Here is an 18,497-nt window from a genome sequence, read left to right as displayed (position 1 = left end):
CACACACACACACACACACACACACACACACACACACTCACAGACCATCTTTCAGGGAATAAGAGATAGTTTATTCCATTTTGAATGAACAGTGTCCGGAACCACATATTTAGGTTACCCGAACGAAATTCCACGTTCCAACTTAGTAGCAGTTACATGAAGGTTTTTTGAAAATAGTTTTACAGAACAAAGAAAATTGTAAATCAGGGCAATTTAAAAATACACGGGTGGAAACAGTAGAGAGGCAGGTTCAGTGAAATGCTACTTAGAGCGGGCCTGCGGGCCTGAGACGCTACTCAGTAGCATCTTAGCAGAAGCTAAGTCCACAGAGTCTAAAAGGCTTGGTTGTTCTTTATCATTGTCACAAGATGATGCTGATTCAGAAGTGGGGAGGAATGGCTGGTTAGCCTCTGGACCCACAACACTCCAGCCTCTCCACAGTGTTATACCTAAGTCACAGGGTCCCCCAAGGAGACAATACCAGTGCAAACACACAAAGGTCTTTTATTATGAGCTTGTGAACAAGGTCTCTCAGACTCTCACCATCCCAGTCCCACCAGGTCAGAGTGAGAGCCCAAGTCTAGGGGTTCAGGATATTTATTGTGGCTACAGCAAACTTGGAGAATTTACATAGTGATCAGCAAGTTAACATTTTAAAAACTGCATTTCTGGTAGAATGTGCATGAAGCACCTGGCAAACAGAATGGTTGGGTTATCTATTCTCTGCAGGATGTCTTATGTTATCTCTGTGTACCTTGATCCTGCCATTTTAGCCTGGCTATTGCTAAAAGTGGGGAGTGTGTTTGCTCAGGTGTGATTTTCTTCCTGAAATTACAGTTTAGCCCCTGGTCTCCCACAAAATGGAGTTTCTTCAAAAAACAGGGTTGGTTGGGTTTTACACACAGTACTGAAATTCCAATCAGCCAATCGCTCTCTGAAGACACACAATCTGGGTCTTTCAGGAGTTTTCCTTCATACACCTTCCTTTCACAAGTTTTTGTTTACACATTCATCAAATAAAGCTCCCTAGCTCTCTGGAATGTACTCACCCCGTCATTCAATCATTCAGTAGTTGTTGCAAGCTGATTGGAAGATTGTGTGTGTGTGTGTGTGTGTGTGTGTGTGTGTATACACACCAAAGTTCTATAAAACTCTCTGACTTTAGTATATTGACTGAAGCAATGTTACAGTTTCCAGGGCAATGTTACAGTTTCCAGGACAAACAAAACCCATTGGAAGCATCTCCTCAAATTTGCCATCCCACACTTGAAGGGACTCTGGCCAGTTTGAGTGTGACAAACATGGCTTTGGTAAGCCTTGACCTTCTCCATGATTCTCTCTGCCTTGGTCAAAACCATTAGATTACATTCCTAAAGCTAGCCAGCAAGGTCTATTCCCTTACTTGGTCACTTCTTCCTCCAGAGGCTGACTACCAAGGTCCAGCTATCAAAGTATTAAAGTCAGTCCAGTGATCAAAAGCCCACTTCGGCTACCCCAATTAACATGCCCAATTAAAATTAAACACCTCACCCTAACATGGTGCTTCCCTTTTTACCTTTATAAACTGCCATTTTCCTATGGGCTATTTCTGTCTCCTCTCTATGCCGAGGCATCTTTTCCTCTGGAACAAATGCCCCCGCCCCCTCTCCTTTGTTCCCGTCCCCTTCTTCCTCATCCTCTATCTCCTGTCTGTATCTCTTATTCCCTGGCCTCAGACCCTCTGGACAAATGGATTTCCTTTTTGCTGAGAACTTGGTCTTGGGGGTCCTGAGCCAATCTTTTTTCTTTCAATACCGGCATGGTTAGCTAATGGAGAACACTTGACCTTCTCCAAAGACACACATGCACAGCACATCTTTTAAAAGACTTTGATGTTTTAAATGATAGGAATGCATGTATGCAGGACGTATGTTCACAAGTGCAGATGACTGCAATATGGAAAAAGGCATCATATTCCCCTGGAGCTGGAGTTACCGGCAGTTGTTAGCCACCCCATGTGGGTGCTGGGACGCACACTGAGATCCTCTGAGAGAACATCTCCTAACCACTGGGCAATCTCTCCAGGCCCAGTACAGGAAATCTGAAAATACTTTTGTTTTATCTTTTCAACTAGATTGTAGTGAAATATACTCATGGTATAGACGTTTGTGACTTCTCCTTTTTATGAGATTTGTTCCATTGATGGAAATGTGTGCACATTTCCAGCTTTTGCCTGACCACTCCTTACTTAGGAATGATATAATAATGAAAGAATTCTCTCTCCACTTAGCAGGAAGCTCACCCTGGTAGCAACAGTGATTTTGCTTACATTTTCCATGAAGGGTCATTTCATGTTGAATATTGCTAGCCAAAGTAATTTGGAGTGTATACCGTCTTTGAAGAGGAATCTGGTGACACAACATTCTGAAAGATGTTCAAAACATTTAGACTTTCATCCAGCTGTATTGACACCACGTAACTTGTTCTAAACCTTGTTTCTTCCATTCCTCATTCTTGGCTGTGTATCTGCCAGAAGGATCTGCTGAGAGGGTTGGGCCCTTTGTCTCCAGTGTTTATATAGCAGTTTATATCCTAGCTGGAAGGAACCATGTGTTTCCCCAGTGGTAAATGGACTTCTTTTAGCTTTCATTCCTAAACATTTATTGTTAAGCATAGTGACATCTTTCAGAGCACTGGAGTAGGAGTCACAGAATTCCATAGCGCAGGCAGAACTGTAGACACAGGCCCTATAGGCTTAATATGGACTTACCAGAATTAGCAATACTTTAAAACTGTGGCCAACATAGCAAGGCATCGCCTATAGCAGGGAAGAAAAAGGAACTGTATTGTTAATGGCAAGTTTCACTGAAACAGGCTTGGTAATTTCAATTACTCTTTTGGCAGATTTCTTGGGAGAATTGATTTGTTTTTACAACAGCCACATTATGAAGTAAAACTACAGGACAAATGGAAATAAGCATTTCGATTGTTTAGAATGTGGGGCTTTAAGAGAAACACAGAAGTGGATTAATAGGGGTGAGTGTTTTTTAGAAGGGTTATCAATACCATGGACAAATGACAACAGCGTGACAGAGGTCCATGGTCCATGTATCAGAGGCAGACAACATGACAAGGGCTCCCAGGAAAATCACACTCTGAGTCAAGCTAGGGTCCCTTCCTATTACCTTTGAGGAAGAAGGGGGACTTTGCAGGGGGTGCCTGCAGACAGGCTCTGTTCCCCAGAAGAAGGCAGGGAAGAGGCAGGAAACAGGATGTGTGGCCACCAGTACTCATTTAGAAACTCCCTTCCCTGGTGGAGAAGTCTAAGGTGGTAGTAAATACAGGGCCTTCCCACTTCCAAGTGAGAGCCACCAGTATTTCCTGGATACCTTAGACAGATAAACCTGCAGAAATGAAGAAGTAAGATACCTACCAATTGTATGAGACCTGTGAATATTTGAAATTGTCACAAAGATATCTTTAAAATATTGTCTGGGGCCAGCAAGATGGCTGAATGAGGAAAGGCATCTCTGACCACACACAGACACACACACACAAATTTTCTTATCCACCCCTCCCTATCCCTACCTCCTTTCTCTCCTGTCTGTGAACATTATCACCACCAACATTCAGAGTCAACCAAATTTCCAGAGCTCATGACAGAGTCAGACCAGATGGCAGTAATGTTGTCTCCAAGTCACATGAGCCCGTTTACATGCTGGTCTTAACCCCTGTTCCCCCGCTGATCCTACGTTTGTGCTGCCTGCTGTATAATTCTATTAAAGGGGTCCTTTGGGGACTTATTTACACAGAAGTAGCTATTGTCTCATTACAAGGCACACAGCACCCCTCCAGAAACAATTATTGAACAGTCACTGTGAGTTTAAGAAACTGGTCACTTCCCTTGCCCATCCAGGCAGATGACCCAGCAGATGTTTTGAACCAACATTGATTGAGGCCTGTGATGGTTCATCGGTCTTTGCCACAGGCCACTCTGTAGTAAAAATAAGACTACAGAGAAGGTACACCTGTCAGAGTCTCTGTAGAGACTCTCAGCTAGGTTACCACCATCTTGCCCGGATGAGATTTTTAGGAAAAATTGTGATACAGATGAATGCCATTTATTCTCCAGGAGCTACATGTTGCCCTACTCAGGACTGGCTATAGCAAATAGTCACTAGTTTAATAAAGTCGAATAATAAGTATACATGTTCTCTGCTTCCCACTGTGCCTTTCATTTCTCTATATCCCAGAACCCAGAGTCTTACCCAGATTTAGGTAATCAGAGGAAAAGATGAGAATTGGTTATCTTGTATTATCATAGAGTGAAGTTTTCCATAAGGAGAGGAAATATTGCAGACACTAAAGGGATAAATGGTGGGGGCTGAAGAGATGGCTTAGAGGTTAAAAGCACTTAATACTCTTGCAGGGGCAACCAACATGGTGGCTAACAACTGTCTATAATTTGACTTCCCAGGGATCTCACACCCTCTTCTGGTTTTCATAGGTACTACAGGCATTCGGTACACAGTAAAAACATGTGGGCAAACACACATTCACATTTTAAAGGGGGGGGGGAGTAAAACTGGAAATAGTTTAGGGACTGAGGAGGTGCTGGGGTGGGATGGTGAAGAACCTCAATGGAGAGAATCTGTCAAGTCTCCCACAGAGCAAAAGTCAATTTGCTGGGTGTATACAGCATTGAGAAAATGTAGTACTTGCTGTGACAATGGACAGACTTTCTCCTTCTAAGAATAACCTGCTGGGCTTAAACTACATGACATTGTTACTGAAACCATGTTCTCACGGCTCAGTGTCAAGGACAAGGGGAAATGACTTGAAAAGCCAACAAACCGAAGAAAATAGGAATCTGTCGCCAGCAAAGGCCGTCTGCACTCAACCGACATCTTAAGCTTCTTTTATCCCTAGGTAAGGAAGAGAAGAGAGAGATGAGCCTTAAGATTCAGAAGGAATAAGAGACTGGAGACCCTAGATATGACACTCTAGTGGTCCAGAACAGAACACTGACGACTGTTGTTGGCCATCTGGGGATGGTGCCCTTCGCAAATCTTAAATATTTTATTTTCTCCAACCTTAGTGTCTTCAACTTTGAAGGGGAGATGAGGCAAAATTAGGAGTGATAAACCTGATATTAGTTTCAGGTAAGCACTCTTTAAATTAATAACTTGTCTATGTACACAGCTAGCCGAAATCTGTCCCAAAGGTGAAGCATCGATTGTTTAATGGAATGGCTTTGAGAATTAGTAATCTTTGAAGTGAATGACGAAAAGGCAAACTGAGTGTTTATATTTTCCCTTGGTTATTGTGATGGTTAGTGTTAATTACTAACTTGACAAGATCTTACCCAATTCAGTTAATTGACAGAAGAAGCCCCACTGTAACTGTGGGTGACGTCATTCCTTGGGAAGGATCCTGGACTGTCGTAGATGAAGAAAGGGGGGCTGAGTCTTTGCACTGCATTTGTCCTTGCTTCCTGACTGTGGATGCTGATATGGAATACAATGTGGTGGAGGAGGAGGTGTCTACCGCAGAAATTGTGTCATGCAACAGATCTAGTATAAAGGGGCTTTCTTGGGGGAAGGGAGGGGAGTGAGGGCCTGGAGAAGGGGTAGAGACAGAGGAGTGGGCATGTAGACAGATGGAAGCACAGCCATGAAGAAGGGAATCGGACAGAGAAGGACAGAAAAGAGGAGACAGACCAGCAAGAGAACTGGTGTGGCAGGCAGTCCTCTTATATGCAGCCCTCACCTGCCAGAGGCGGGTAATGGTGGCAGGTGATGACTGAGCAGGTGCTAGGTCCCTGTGAGGAGCCCAGTGGAATCGCCCGTAAGCTAACAGATGCAGATGTGTACCTGGCTGTCTTGACCCTTCCGTCTTGATGGACTGTATCCTTGACTGTGAACCACAATGAACCATTTCTCCCTTGGGTTGCTTTATCACAACAACAACAAAATACTTGACTGAAGCAATTTGAGGAAGGAAAGGTTCAGTTGCCATGGTTATTCTAAATCTAGCCAAGTTGACAAAGTCTTCACCTTTGTTTGCAACTCTATGGCCACTAAATCCTTTGAATCTTGTGAATGGCAAGTGTCATTTATACGCTAATGAGAGTTCTAGCAACCCATAAAGGGCTTCATAATGGGGGCTGATTATTAGAAAGAAGGTGTAATTAAAACACTGGATTTGGCCCTGTGGTCCTCCAGGGAATGGAGGCTGAAGGCCCAGGTGATTACCAATGGCAACATCGATCACAACTATACAGTGAAATTCCATACAAATTCAAAAGGACAGGCTTAGATGCTTCCAGATCCAAATGGACTCTAGACCTGCCTTTCTAAGCCTGCTGAGAGCAAGGATTACACACATGTACCTTGGCTTCTGAAATATTTGTTCTCAGTGTCCAGTCGAACATTCAATAAAGCCAACTGCTGTTAGACATTTTATTTTTCGGTAGTGATAGGTGATTTCTCTGCCGCCTGTGAAATGAGCCAATTCAAGCCAGATTAGATTATATTAAATGCAGCTTTATTGGGAAGCTGATTTCAGGTGAGTTCACCGGCCCCAAGTACAGACAAGTCACCACAGGGAGGTGGGGAGGGGGGAAAGAAAGAGAGAAAGGGTGGCCACATGGGGAGAGGAGAGGAGAAAGCAGAGAGCCTAAAATGTCTGGATTATATAGGGAGGAGCCTCTGGAGGGAGGAAGGGCAGCCCAGCCCCTGGGCTGGAAAGTTCAGGGTTGGGGGCAGGGTATGCCAGGTAGGAACTGAGGGATGCTGGGAGAAGCTAGAGGCCAGGTCTGCATATGCACCTCAGTCCCTAGTTCCCCAAACCCTCATACCAAACCTAAGTTTCTGATTGCTGTTTAAGTTTCCATATTGGCTCCAGACCTGTTTATATTTTCTTTTCTTTTATGAGTTGGTTTTGGTTGAGTTTGTAGAGATTTATCCATTTCATCTAAGTCAACTAATATGGGGGAATAGGGAATTACTCTTAGAATCATTTTATTGATCCTCTTCCACAAAGCCCCCTGCCCCCTCCTTTAATTTCTTAGTCTTTTTCTTTCCTTAGGCTAGTTAAAACTTTGCTGATTTCTTCCTCAAAGAGCTAACATTTCCCCCTCCTGTGCCAATTTAATTTCTCCCTGCTCTAATTTTTATCTCCTACCTTCTGCTATCTTCAGGTCTAATTTTTACTCTCTTTAGTTTCTTAGAGTACAATGTCTGATGATTTGAAATCTCAACTTCAGCTTCAAGTATAAAATGTCCCCCTGGCACTGATTTTATTGCATCTGTGGGGAGCGGGGCATTGTTTTGTTTTCATTTGTCTCAAGACTTCCATTTTCACTGTGATTTCTCCCAGCTTTGATTCATAAGAATGTGTTGTTTAATTCCAGGTACCCTTACACTGCTAGTCTCCAGCTTCGTCTCCTTATGATCAGGAAATAGACTCTCTATGATTTAATCCTTTTTACAGTTATTAAAATGTGTGTAGCCTACCTAACATATGTTCTGTTCTCAACTGTTCCATATCTGCTTGAGAAAGATGAATATCGGCATTTATGAGTGTTTGGAGCCTGTTTAAGCATGATTGGTCTGGTTCATTATTCAGATCCCTAATGGATCCTCTGTCTGGTGGTTCTACCCACTATTAAAAGTAGGCTATTGAAATTTCCTGCTGTTATCCTAGGATGTCTATTGATTCAACTCTCTCGAAGTTTGCCCCAGACTTAGGAGTGCTAAGGTTCAGAGCATGCCGTTGTAGGAATATAGAATAGCCCCTGTGGACTCATGTGTTTGAACACTTGCTCCTGGCTTGTCGCAGTTCTGGAGGGTGGTAGAACCTTTAAGAGGTGGAGATTTAATTTCCACCTGTGCCGATTTAATTTCTCCCGGCTCTAATTTTCATGATGGAGGTGAGTCACTGGGGTGGAGCCTTGAGGTTTCAGAACCTGGTCCCACTTCCTGCACATTTGCTTTACGTATTGGGCATTTCCCCATGAGTATCATATCTGCTGCTTCTTGGGGTCTTCATATACTATCCTACTATACACACAATCCCTTGCCTTAGGTACACATGAATTGCCACTAGCGTTATGCCACCGGCCACTTCCATGACCTCTCCACCCTGAAGATACTCACACTTCCCAGTCATTCCTTCAGCGCCCACAGTCAAGAGGGACAAGCCAAACTTCCAGGTCTTCATATACAAACTAGAACCTTATACAAGTTCTAGTATCTTCTTTCCCAAGGTGGGGTGGGGTGGGGTGGGGTGAGGAGAGCCAGGAATTAGGCAGGTTTTTTCCTAGCCTCTGGTGACTGTGGACAGGAAAAGTCAAACCATGCTAGGCAGTTTCCTGCCCTTCCGGGTGTGGCATTTTCTTGGTGGCTGCATTAGGTTGATTCCTGTGGTTCTCAGAAAGCTATTTTATTTACTTTTAATTGTGTGTGTGTGTGTGTGTGTGTGTGTGAATCTGTGAAGGTACGTGTGAGGTTCAGGTGCCTCAGGAGGCCAGAAGAGGGCACCCAGTCCACTGGAGTTTTGGGCTGTTGAGCCATGGTGCAGGTGGAGGTCCAGGTGCAGGTGGAGGAGCAAGTGCAGGTGCAGGTGCAGGTGCAGGTGCAGGTGCAGGTGCAGGTGCAGGTGCAGGTGCAGGTGCAGGTGCAGGGAACTTGACTTGGTCTCTCTGCAAGAATAAGTGATCTTAAGCACAGAACCATCACCTCAAACCCACGGTTTCCATGGAACTCTGGCAAACACACGCATCCTAGTCTGTCATTTCATTATTCCACTGCCTGGGTTCTTCAGTGTCATTTCTACCCCATCTCTTCCTGATTCTCTTTTGACATCAACAGCCTGTACTCACAACTCTTTGGAGGGCTAGCCCCAGGCTTAGAGCCACCTCACCTGCACAGACAGACAGACAGACAGAAGTGCTTCTAGTACCTACCTGGGACAGTGGTGAAATCAAATTTTACTCCAGAGTTTCCCCATGGGGTAGGCTACTGTAACCCTCTGCAGGATCTTGTCTGAAGCACACTGAGTAGCTTTCATTCTTGATCCTGTTTCCGGGACTCTTTTCTTATTTCTCCTGATGACGCTTCATCATAGCCTCAGTTGCTTGCCCTGTTGCTGTAGTAAACGCTCTGTAAAAGCAACCCAAGGAAGGGAAGGTTGATTTTGGACTGTTGGAGGTTACAGAGCACCACGGCGGGAAGTCACAGCAGCAGGAGCTTGAGTACCAGATCACACCGCGTACATATTGAGGAAGAAAATGGCAACCAATATTTGTGCTCAGCTCACTATTTTTTTAAAAAATACAATCCAGGCACTCAGCTCAGAGAATGGTGCCACCACCCGTAGGAGTCAGGTCTTCCCTCCTCAATGAACCTAAGTGTAGCACGATAATCTCCTGCTACTGCTACATTGTATATGCAGTGGAGCTCTGTGATTGGACAGTATGAAAGGTAGGCGGAGTGAGGAGTTGGGAGGAGAGGAGAGGACAGGGAGGAGAGAAGGAGAAAGAGAGAGAGAGAGAGAGCAGCCATGGAGAACCATGGATGGGTCAAAAGCTGTCCTGGGTAACAACTTCTATTAAAAGGTTAGATATTGGGTAACAATGCTAATTGTGTGGGCATCTTGTTAATTGTGCATTTTTAAATATACAAAGGCTTTAGATAATCATTAAGCTTTAAGAGTCTTCTTTCTACTGGGTGTGGGGTACCTCGAGGATGGTGGGTATTATCAGGGACTCAGCCAAGCTTCTCGGGGGCTGCGTGGTGAATTGGCAGAGCCAGCTGTCACTCTGGCGTCTTGTGGGTGCCAGGGCCGGTTTTCCTAGATAGCCAGAGCCGCAGTTCAGAGCCAGAGCAGCTGGGAAATGGCGGCTGCCTGGGAACAAGCCAGACCAAGCACCATTTTCTAAATAGCACCCATTTCAAGTGGCACTAACTTGTTTTTTTAATACAATCTAGGCACCCAGCTCAGGGAATGGTGCCACCCATAGAGGTGAGGTCTTTCCACCTCAATGAAGCTAAGCAAGATAATCCCTCTAGAGGAAGTGGGCACACTTAACCAAGAAGTTATTTGAAGTTGATACCTTCTGGGAAAGTGGGAATCAGTTTTCTCCAATGATATGTCACTGAATGTATCAAGCACACTCCAGGGGTAGTCCTTCTGCCAAGGAGTAGTTAGCCAACAGAATGAACCCCATGTTTGTTAGTTATTTGTTTAGGCATCTCTCTCCATCTCTGTCTCTATCTCTGTCTGTCTGTCTGTCTGTCTCTCTGTCTCTCTGTCTTTCTCCCTCCCTGTTTCTGTCTGTCTCCATCTGTCTGTGCCTCTGCCTTTCTCTGTCTCTGTTTCTCTGTTTCTCTCCCACATACACACACATACACACACACACACACACACACACACACACACACACACACACATTCACACACCATGGTTAGGTCCACAATATATATTACACTTCCCCGGTACAAACAGTAGCTGGTAGCCTCTCAGGACTGAAAACAAACAGCGTGTTCTTGTACTTGAAACATCTCATATTATAGAAGGATGCTGTTCTTTAAACACATCAGAGTGGTTCATGACATTGGGTAGCAGAGAATAATGCAGAAGGCAGCAAAGAATAAAATTCCCTTAGTGACTGATCAATCAGAACACTCAAGGGGTATTTTAATTGGATTTAGCTAAAGAGAATTTAATCAGGAAAGGGGTCTCTTAAAGGAGGTGGGACAAGATTCAGTGGTCAGGGAGCAGCAACCAGAGAGGCTGTTACCCAGCTAGGACCTGGAGAACTATAGAGAGCGCAAAAGATAGCCATGAGAGAGGCCACTCAGCAGACGCTTGAGCTCTTGGTGGAAACCACCACCACTGCCAAGGTGTGTTGTTGGGACAGAGGGAGGACTAAACATCCTCTTCTGCCTTTGTCCTACCCATGACCCTCCTGGCAGTACCTCCCATGCAAGGTCTGCAAAATTTCCAAAGATATAGAGGACAATCTGTATGAGCGAGATTCTCTCCCCATCCACAAGAGTTTTGCTGATGGCACAGAAAGCCACTTACCCAAGTCATAGTCAACCTGAAGCACTCACCTCACAAACCGAGAGGTGATGCCCTGGAGGCCCAGCCATATGGCGGCACACATAAGGAGCCACAACGGTGAGAGGCTGCTGTGATTCTGAGCTCTCCACCACACTGGCAGAATCTCTGCTGGACCAGTGTTAAAGTTGGGTGCCTAAATGCTTCCTCCCCAACCTTCCACAGGTTCTGACTTTAACAGGCATCTTGCGTTGTGACCTATCACAGTGATGGCTTGCAGGGAAGCCAAGCTATGGTAGTGTATGTGTGTGGGGGTGGGGTGGGGGGGACAGGTGACAGAACCTACAAGCCAGCCTCCTCTGTATGCCTGAGGAGAAATGAGTATGCACAGAATAGCCGAGGAGTGGGCTGAGGAAGAAGCTTAGCTTCTTAACACTTAGCCCTCCTGTGCTCTCCACCAAAGAATTTGGGAACATCTATATGAATATGGGGGAGCTATAATAAGGTATATTTGTCCATCACATACCCAACCTGACAGGTGAGGATTCTGTCTGCACGTGGTTTTCATTGTACTAATAGTAGCCTGTGTGTGTGCTGGCCTTGGGTGAGAGTCCCCAGCCTCCTGGGCACTGTCAAGGAAAGCTTTGCACTAACACTAAATGATGCAGTTCTAAGTGAGGTGATTAAATAGTTCAGTGGAAGGAGCATCCTCTCAGGGAGGAGAGCAACAGGAGGCTTTTGGGGACTTGCCTGAGTGAGTCACAGCCGGGGTCTAGGGAAAGAAGTTGGCTGGTGGCCCAAGGAGTAACTGAAGAGAAGAGTGGCCTGGTCAGCTTGGGGAAACAGTCCCTACACACACCAAATGGGATGTGTTTACTGGGCTTTGGGGAATCTCCGAATACCTCAGACCAGGGAGTTTTGAATTGATGCCGGTAAACTGTATGGACAGTTATCAGCAGAGTACTGGGTATTCTCTGGCCCGCATATGTCATTCCACACTTTTAGATTTGCCATCATTTAAAGTCTATGACTATAACTCATATGTCTGTCAAGATGCCCACCCTGACATGAAGAAAGGCTGGGAGAGAGTTGGGAAAGGTCGGTGTTAGAGACCAGTAAGAAGTGGAGAGTCTGCAGGGTGGGACACAGCTGTACCCTCAACTCCCCAAGCCTCGACCAGTCCAGCAGAGTATGGAGGCAAATGAAAATGTTCCTAAACCCTGCCCATCTCTGTCACTAAGCATAGACTGCTCCAGGTAGGTGCAGTGTCAATGTCCTTCTGGCTGGGCACTTGACTCTTATGTCCCTGTGGTTCTAAAGATCTGCAAGCTGGGGCCATCAGTTAGAGAGAACCCGAGAATTCCCAACTAGGGAACGTAGGGGGAGGTAGTTGCCTCCATAAGAGATAACGGGCTCCTGTGGGTAGATCATAGAACCCATGATCAGCAGGAAACAGCGTACTGAAGATGAGTGGCTGATTCTGAGCTCGTAACCCTCTCCTACCTTCTTTCCTACAACAACCAAACCTGGAGACTGAGAGGCGAGGGCAGAGGCCCTTGGAGTCATCCTTGGGCATCCTCCTTGGGTGGTGGTCTGGGGATTACAGGCCTGTACATGCATTTCAGAACTAGATAATTAGATGAACACGAACCATTACTTGGGAGTTACCAAAACTACAGTGTAATGCTTTTCTTATAACCCTCCCTTTCTGATCCTGTGAATGGTTGGCTGAGCATTTCCCCTCCAATAAAGAGGGAGCATGGTTACTATGTTGCCACCTCCATCCTCAGGATTTCGAGGGGCATTGCCTTCATGCGCCACACAGGCCCGACATGCAGTATCTGCTTTTTTTATCAGGGTGTCAAGAGCAGGAGAGCTATACTCACACAGCCATTTGGTTGGTTCAGAAGCTACGGAGTGACCACCCTGAGCTCGGGAACAGCTGCCATGTCTTCCCTTAAGCCAGGCCCAGTGGCTCTTCTCAGAACTCTCAGCTTCTCCAGCACCATGTCTGCCTGCGTGCTGCCAAGACTCCCCCCATGATGATAAAGGACTACTGAGCTGTGGGCCACCCCCAATTAAATGCTTCCCTTTATCAGAGTGGACATGGTTATGACGTCTCTTCTCAGCAATGGAAACCCCCAAGCTGTCAGCTACGCCAGCATAGCTGACTGAGTTCCTTGGATCAGCGGAGGGCTGAGGGTGAGAGAAAGAAAGACAAGGAGTCATCTGGTAAAGAACCGAATGCTATATTTTCAACTGCATAGCTCCCTTTTATATGCCCCACAAAACAGGAACACAAACAGGAACAGGAATAAAAACAGGAACAAGGAGATACACCTGGCAGCCTACCACTCAAGCTTGGATTTCTCCTTGAGCAGTCTTCTCATGGAAATGCATAGAGACGGGGGGATCCGGCACAACAGCACAGGTGCAGAGGATGGTGACTCACACCAAGCCACTGTGTAGTGGATGCTGACACTCAGGCTGGTCCTCCCTCCCATGGGTACCTGTCAACAGAGTGTCCCCAGTCCCCTGGACTCTATGAAAGGACAGCACAGTGGCCAGGGACTGTGGCTGAGACCAGCACACCTCAGAAGCAGCTGCCCCTGATTTAGGGTAAATGGGGCCCCCAAAGGAAATGAGGTTAACTCAGTCAAACTTACATCAAAGACTGACTTGCTGAGGAACTCATTCCAAAGCCTGAGAGAAGGATCCCCAGCTGTCCTACTATGCGGCATGTGACAACACTCTGAACTGACTGGGTAGTAAAGGCATTCGTACAGACCTGGAAGCTAGGAAGTTAAAGACAAGAGCTGACATACTCGGTGCTTGGTGAGAAGAGCCCATGTTTCTGGTGTATCGATATCAACACTTTCTGTGTCCTAAGAGAGAGGCCAAACAAGTTCTTGAGGCATTTCAAAAGGGCATGAGTCCCTTCAGAAGAACTCCCTTCTCAAGCCATGACATTTCCCAAGGGCTCTGTGTCTTCACTCCCTCAACTTGGACTGCAAGGTTAGCGCAGGACTCCAGAGTTCAGTTTCCAGCACACACACACACACACATATACACACAGACACACATTTACATACACACAATACATACACACACATATACACACACATGCACACACATACACAGACACACACAGACACACACACAGACACACAGACACACACAGACACATACACAGACACACACACAGACACACACACAGACACACATAGAGACATACACAGACACACACACACAGACACACACATACAGACACACACACATACACACATACAGACACACACATACATACACACAGATACACACAGAGACATACACACACATACACATACATACACACACACAGAGACACACACAGACACATACACAGACACACACATAGGCACACACACACAGACATACACACAGAGACACACACACAGAGTCTGAACTATAGAGTGGCTGCCCTGTGAGTAGAAGGACCTTCCTCCACCAGAAGCCTTGGGCAGCAGCTTGTCTTACACAACATTGAACAGCCAGGAGTTGGGTGCCGTTTGCTGTAGTCGTCGCCTTAAACCTTAAGTGACTCCGCCTAATCTTGGTCTTTAGACTTCCTGGGCTCTGAGCTGACTCCGTTTTAACCCCAAACTCTGCAAACAATTTTGTTGTTTTGATGTCTTTCCTCTTCAAACCTCGTGACCTCTCACAAGCCTGGTTACAGATTTGCATTAGAAGTGGGATAGATAACAAGCACGGGGGAAGTATTTCGGCTTCCTTCTTCAGATCTAAAGGGGAAGAAACACAAATTGTAGGCCAGCAAATATATTACAAATTGAGATTCTGTGTGTGGCCGTGACCACACTAGACCCATTCTTGAACCTGTGCAAATTAAATCGCATTAAATGGACCAGGAAAGAACTCTCTGCTTAACTCATACTAGAGGACGTCTCGTGCTGGAGGTTTTCTAATAAGATGGCTGGATTTGTATGTGCTACATTCAAAGTGACTGGTGGGAACCATTTTCCAATTACTTCCTATAGAATCAGGGCATAAGCCGCAGTTAAAAAGACAAGATGTTAATTCTTTGTCTCCTTATTCTAAAGGAAAAAGAAACTTACCAGTCCCAGGAAGGTAGAGGGGTTATTCTAGAATCTTAAGGTGAGTCTAGCACCTCTGTGCCTTGTGTAGTTCGCTTGTGGGGGCTGCTGCATGGTCTCCAGAGTTGTGTCTCTATCCGTGGACAGTTGGAGGGATGATATGCTGGATTCCTTCTATCTTTAATATGTAGTTTCTCATGAGCAGGCATTGCCTGTTGGGGAGAGTGGAGAGAAACTAAAGTAATAGAACATAAGACATAGAAATTATTATCAAAATTCCTGGTCTACTGCAGCCTGAAGGTGCCCAATTCTGAGTCTACTTTATTCCTAACACCCTGATTCTGTTATCGCTGTCCATAGGTGGGGGACTAAGCCTCTTGCTTCCAAGCCACTGGATCCATCAGCTGCTCCTGTCTCAACAGAAGTAAAGCTCACTCTGTAGCAAGGCCGTGGTTTCTTCTAGGTGACGGTGAGGCTGCTGTTCAAGAAGAGCCTAGGATGAGCTCTGTCTGGCACTCAGCTAGCCTGGCCTGCCTGTGTTGTTGTCATGTGATGGAGACAGGTTCTCTCCATTCCCCCTCCCTTTCAAAGACATGCTGCAATAAACAGAGATGTCTATATGGTCCCAAGGTGAGTCTTCGACATCCAGACCCTCAAAGGGCCCGAGTGAGGGGGAGGAGGAGGGAAAGCTCCACGGAATTTCCCGAGGGTGAACAAAACTTATAGAACAGAGGTCTGGGAAACTGATGTGACTCTAAGATGCCTCAAGGAAGGCAGATCTGTCTCATCCATCTTCAGTCCCTGGTGACAAGATGTTTTGATAAATGTGGCACATGTTTGTTGTCAGAGAATGCATGTTTGAAAGAGGGAAGGGGCCCCCAAGCATTGTCTGAGATGCTGAAGGCCAGTCTGAGCCTGGGAAGCTGGTCCTTATGAATGTCAGGGTCCTTGGAGGGAAAAGTAATTACAGTCCTGACATTTGGAACGTGAGGCAGAGCTCCTACAAGCACCTGGCCCAGGGAATTATTTTAGAAGCTCCCAAGCGGCGTGGGCAGCCTGGCTTTATCAAGCATTTTAATTTCCATGTTTCTGCTCCTTTTCCTCCCCACATCCCAGCTATAAGGTGTCTACTGTGTCGTTTTCTTTGGCTCTCACCTGAGACAGTGGGCTGCATTCAGTCTAACGTAAAAACATGGGGGACCCGAGTAGAGAAGACACACTCTGAATTTAGATAGCACCATTTACAGTGATTTGAATGAGAAATATCCCCCATAGGCTCAGGAATTTGAACACTTGGTCTCCAGTTTGGTCCAAACTTGCAGGAGGATAAATGTCCTTGAGGGCAGACTTTGAGGGTTCATACCCTCACCCCACTTCTAATTGGTCCTTTCTACATTCTGTTTGGGCCTGAAGATATGACAACTCAGCTTCCTTCTCAAACAGCCTTCTGTGTGCCCTCTGCTCTATAATCAGCTCAGCGTAAACTGCATTTGGAAATCATGGGTCAAGATCATGATGAATCCTGAAGGCTTGAACCACGAAAGCACTTTCAATATCAAATGGTCTTCTTTAGGGACCAGAGGAAAATCACACTAAGGAGTGCAAAACCCAAGCCATTCCCTCACTTTAAAGAAAAATATTCACTTTTAATTGTGTGTGAGTATGTGCATGTGTGTATGTGTGTGGATGATTGTGTGTGTGAGTGAATGTAAGTATGCGTGTGTGATTGTGTGTGTGAGTAACTGCATGTGTGTGTGTGTGTATGTGTGTGTGTAGGTGAGTGGGAGTGTGTCCATGACTGCATTTGTGTGAGTGAGTGTGTATGGGTGAGCATATGTGAGTGTGTGTGAGTGTGCATGAGAGAGTGTATGAGAGAGTATATATGTGTGTATGTGTGTATGTATGAGTGTGAGTGAGTGTGTGAGTGACTATGAGTATACATATATACATACATATATATGTGTGTGTGTGAATAATGTATGTGAAATGTGTTGTGAGACTGTGTATTTGTGTGTGTGAGTGTGTGAGTTTGTGTGTGAATGAGTGAATATGAGTAGGTATGTGAGTGAGTTTGTATATGAGTGAGTGTGAGTGAGTGTATGTGAGTGTGTACAACTGTATGTGAAATGTGTTGCGAGAGTATATTGTGAGAGTGTGTATATTTGTGTGTGTGTGTGTGTGAGTTTGTGAGTCTGTATGAGTGTGTCAGTTTGTGTGAGTGAGTGTGTCTGGATTAGCATATGTGAGTAAGTGTGTGTGAGAGAGAGTGTATGAGAGAGTATGTATGTATGTATTATGTGTGTATGTGTGAGAGTATATATGAGTGTGAATGAGTGTGTGTGAGTGAATATGAGTATGTATACGAGTGAGTAAGTGTGAGTGAGTGTATATGAGTGTGTACAAGTAAATGTGTTATGAGAGCCTGCTATTTGAGTGTGTCCATGTGTGAATGAGTGTGAGTTTGTATGTGTAACTGAGTGTGTGTTTGTGTCTGTGAGCCTGTGAGTATGTGTGTGAATGAGTGAATATGAGTAGGTATATGAGTAAGTGAGTGTGAGTGTGTGTATGTGAGTGTGCATAAGTATATGTGTAATGTGTTGTGAAAGTGTGTGTGTGAGTGAGTGAGTGTGAGTTTGTGTGTGTGATACTGTGAGGAGTTCCTATCTGTGTAGGGGTATGTACAAGTACATGTGAGTACAGTCACCCACAGAGTCCAGAAGAAGTCATCAGGACTCCTGGAGCTGGTGCTGCAGGCAATTGTGAGGGGTTCTGGGAACTGAACTCAGATTTTCTGCCAGGACATTGTATGTTCTTATCCTCTGACCAACTATCCATCCCCTCTCCTGTCCCCATTTCTGTTTGTTTGTTTGTTTGTTTTTTGAGACAGGGTTTCTCTGTGTAGCTCTGGCTGTCCTGGAACTCACTCTGTAGACCAGGCTGGCCTTGCACTCAGAAATCGGCCTGTCTCTGCCTCCCAAGTGCTGGGATTAAAGGCGTGTGCCACCACCTCCCGGCCTCATTTCTTAAATACAGTCTCATACCCATGCTCATCTTCTTCTGCATTTGTCTCAATTCCAACTAGAATAGGGCCACATCGCAAACAGGGTGTCCGATTCCCCTGGAGTTACAGGCTGTTGTGAGCTTTCCAATGTGGTGAACACTAGAAACCAATCAACCTCCTATGGAGGAGGTTCTATGGATGAATATAACTTAAGGTAGAAATATTCCTCGGTGAGCTTGTTTATTAATCAGAAGACTCTAGACTTAGAGAGTTCTAGGCACAGAATATAGAAAGAAATGAGACATGATCTGGGCTGGGTATATGTGTGCTGAAGGCCAGGGGGTACTGTAGGGTTCTCC

At 45.5% G+C, this 18,497-nt stretch overlaps 1 long non-coding RNA gene across 1 annotated transcript; it reads left to right on the top strand.

Annotated features, from left to right (window-relative positions):
• The first annotated feature begins 6,440 nt into the window (after window positions 1-6,440).
• Window positions 6,441-15,584, top strand: LOC114620431. The gene is made up of 3 exons (XR_003711322.1): window positions 6,441-6,546; window positions 15,144-15,198; window positions 15,498-15,584. It is a non-coding gene; the product is annotated as an uncharacterized LOC114620431 (long non-coding RNA).
• Window positions 15,585-18,497: the final 2,913 nt, after the last annotated feature.

The sequence above is a fragment of the Grammomys surdaster genome, unplaced genomic scaffold (genome assembly GCF_004785775.1).
Source record: "Grammomys surdaster isolate TR1022 unplaced genomic scaffold, NIH_TR_1.0 169, whole genome shotgun sequence".
In the NCBI taxonomy this organism is placed as follows: Eukaryota; Metazoa; Chordata; class Mammalia; order Rodentia; family Muridae; genus Grammomys; species Grammomys surdaster.
The sequence above is the reverse complement of the archived record's forward strand: the minus strand, read 5'-3'. Positions and strand labels throughout refer to the sequence as shown.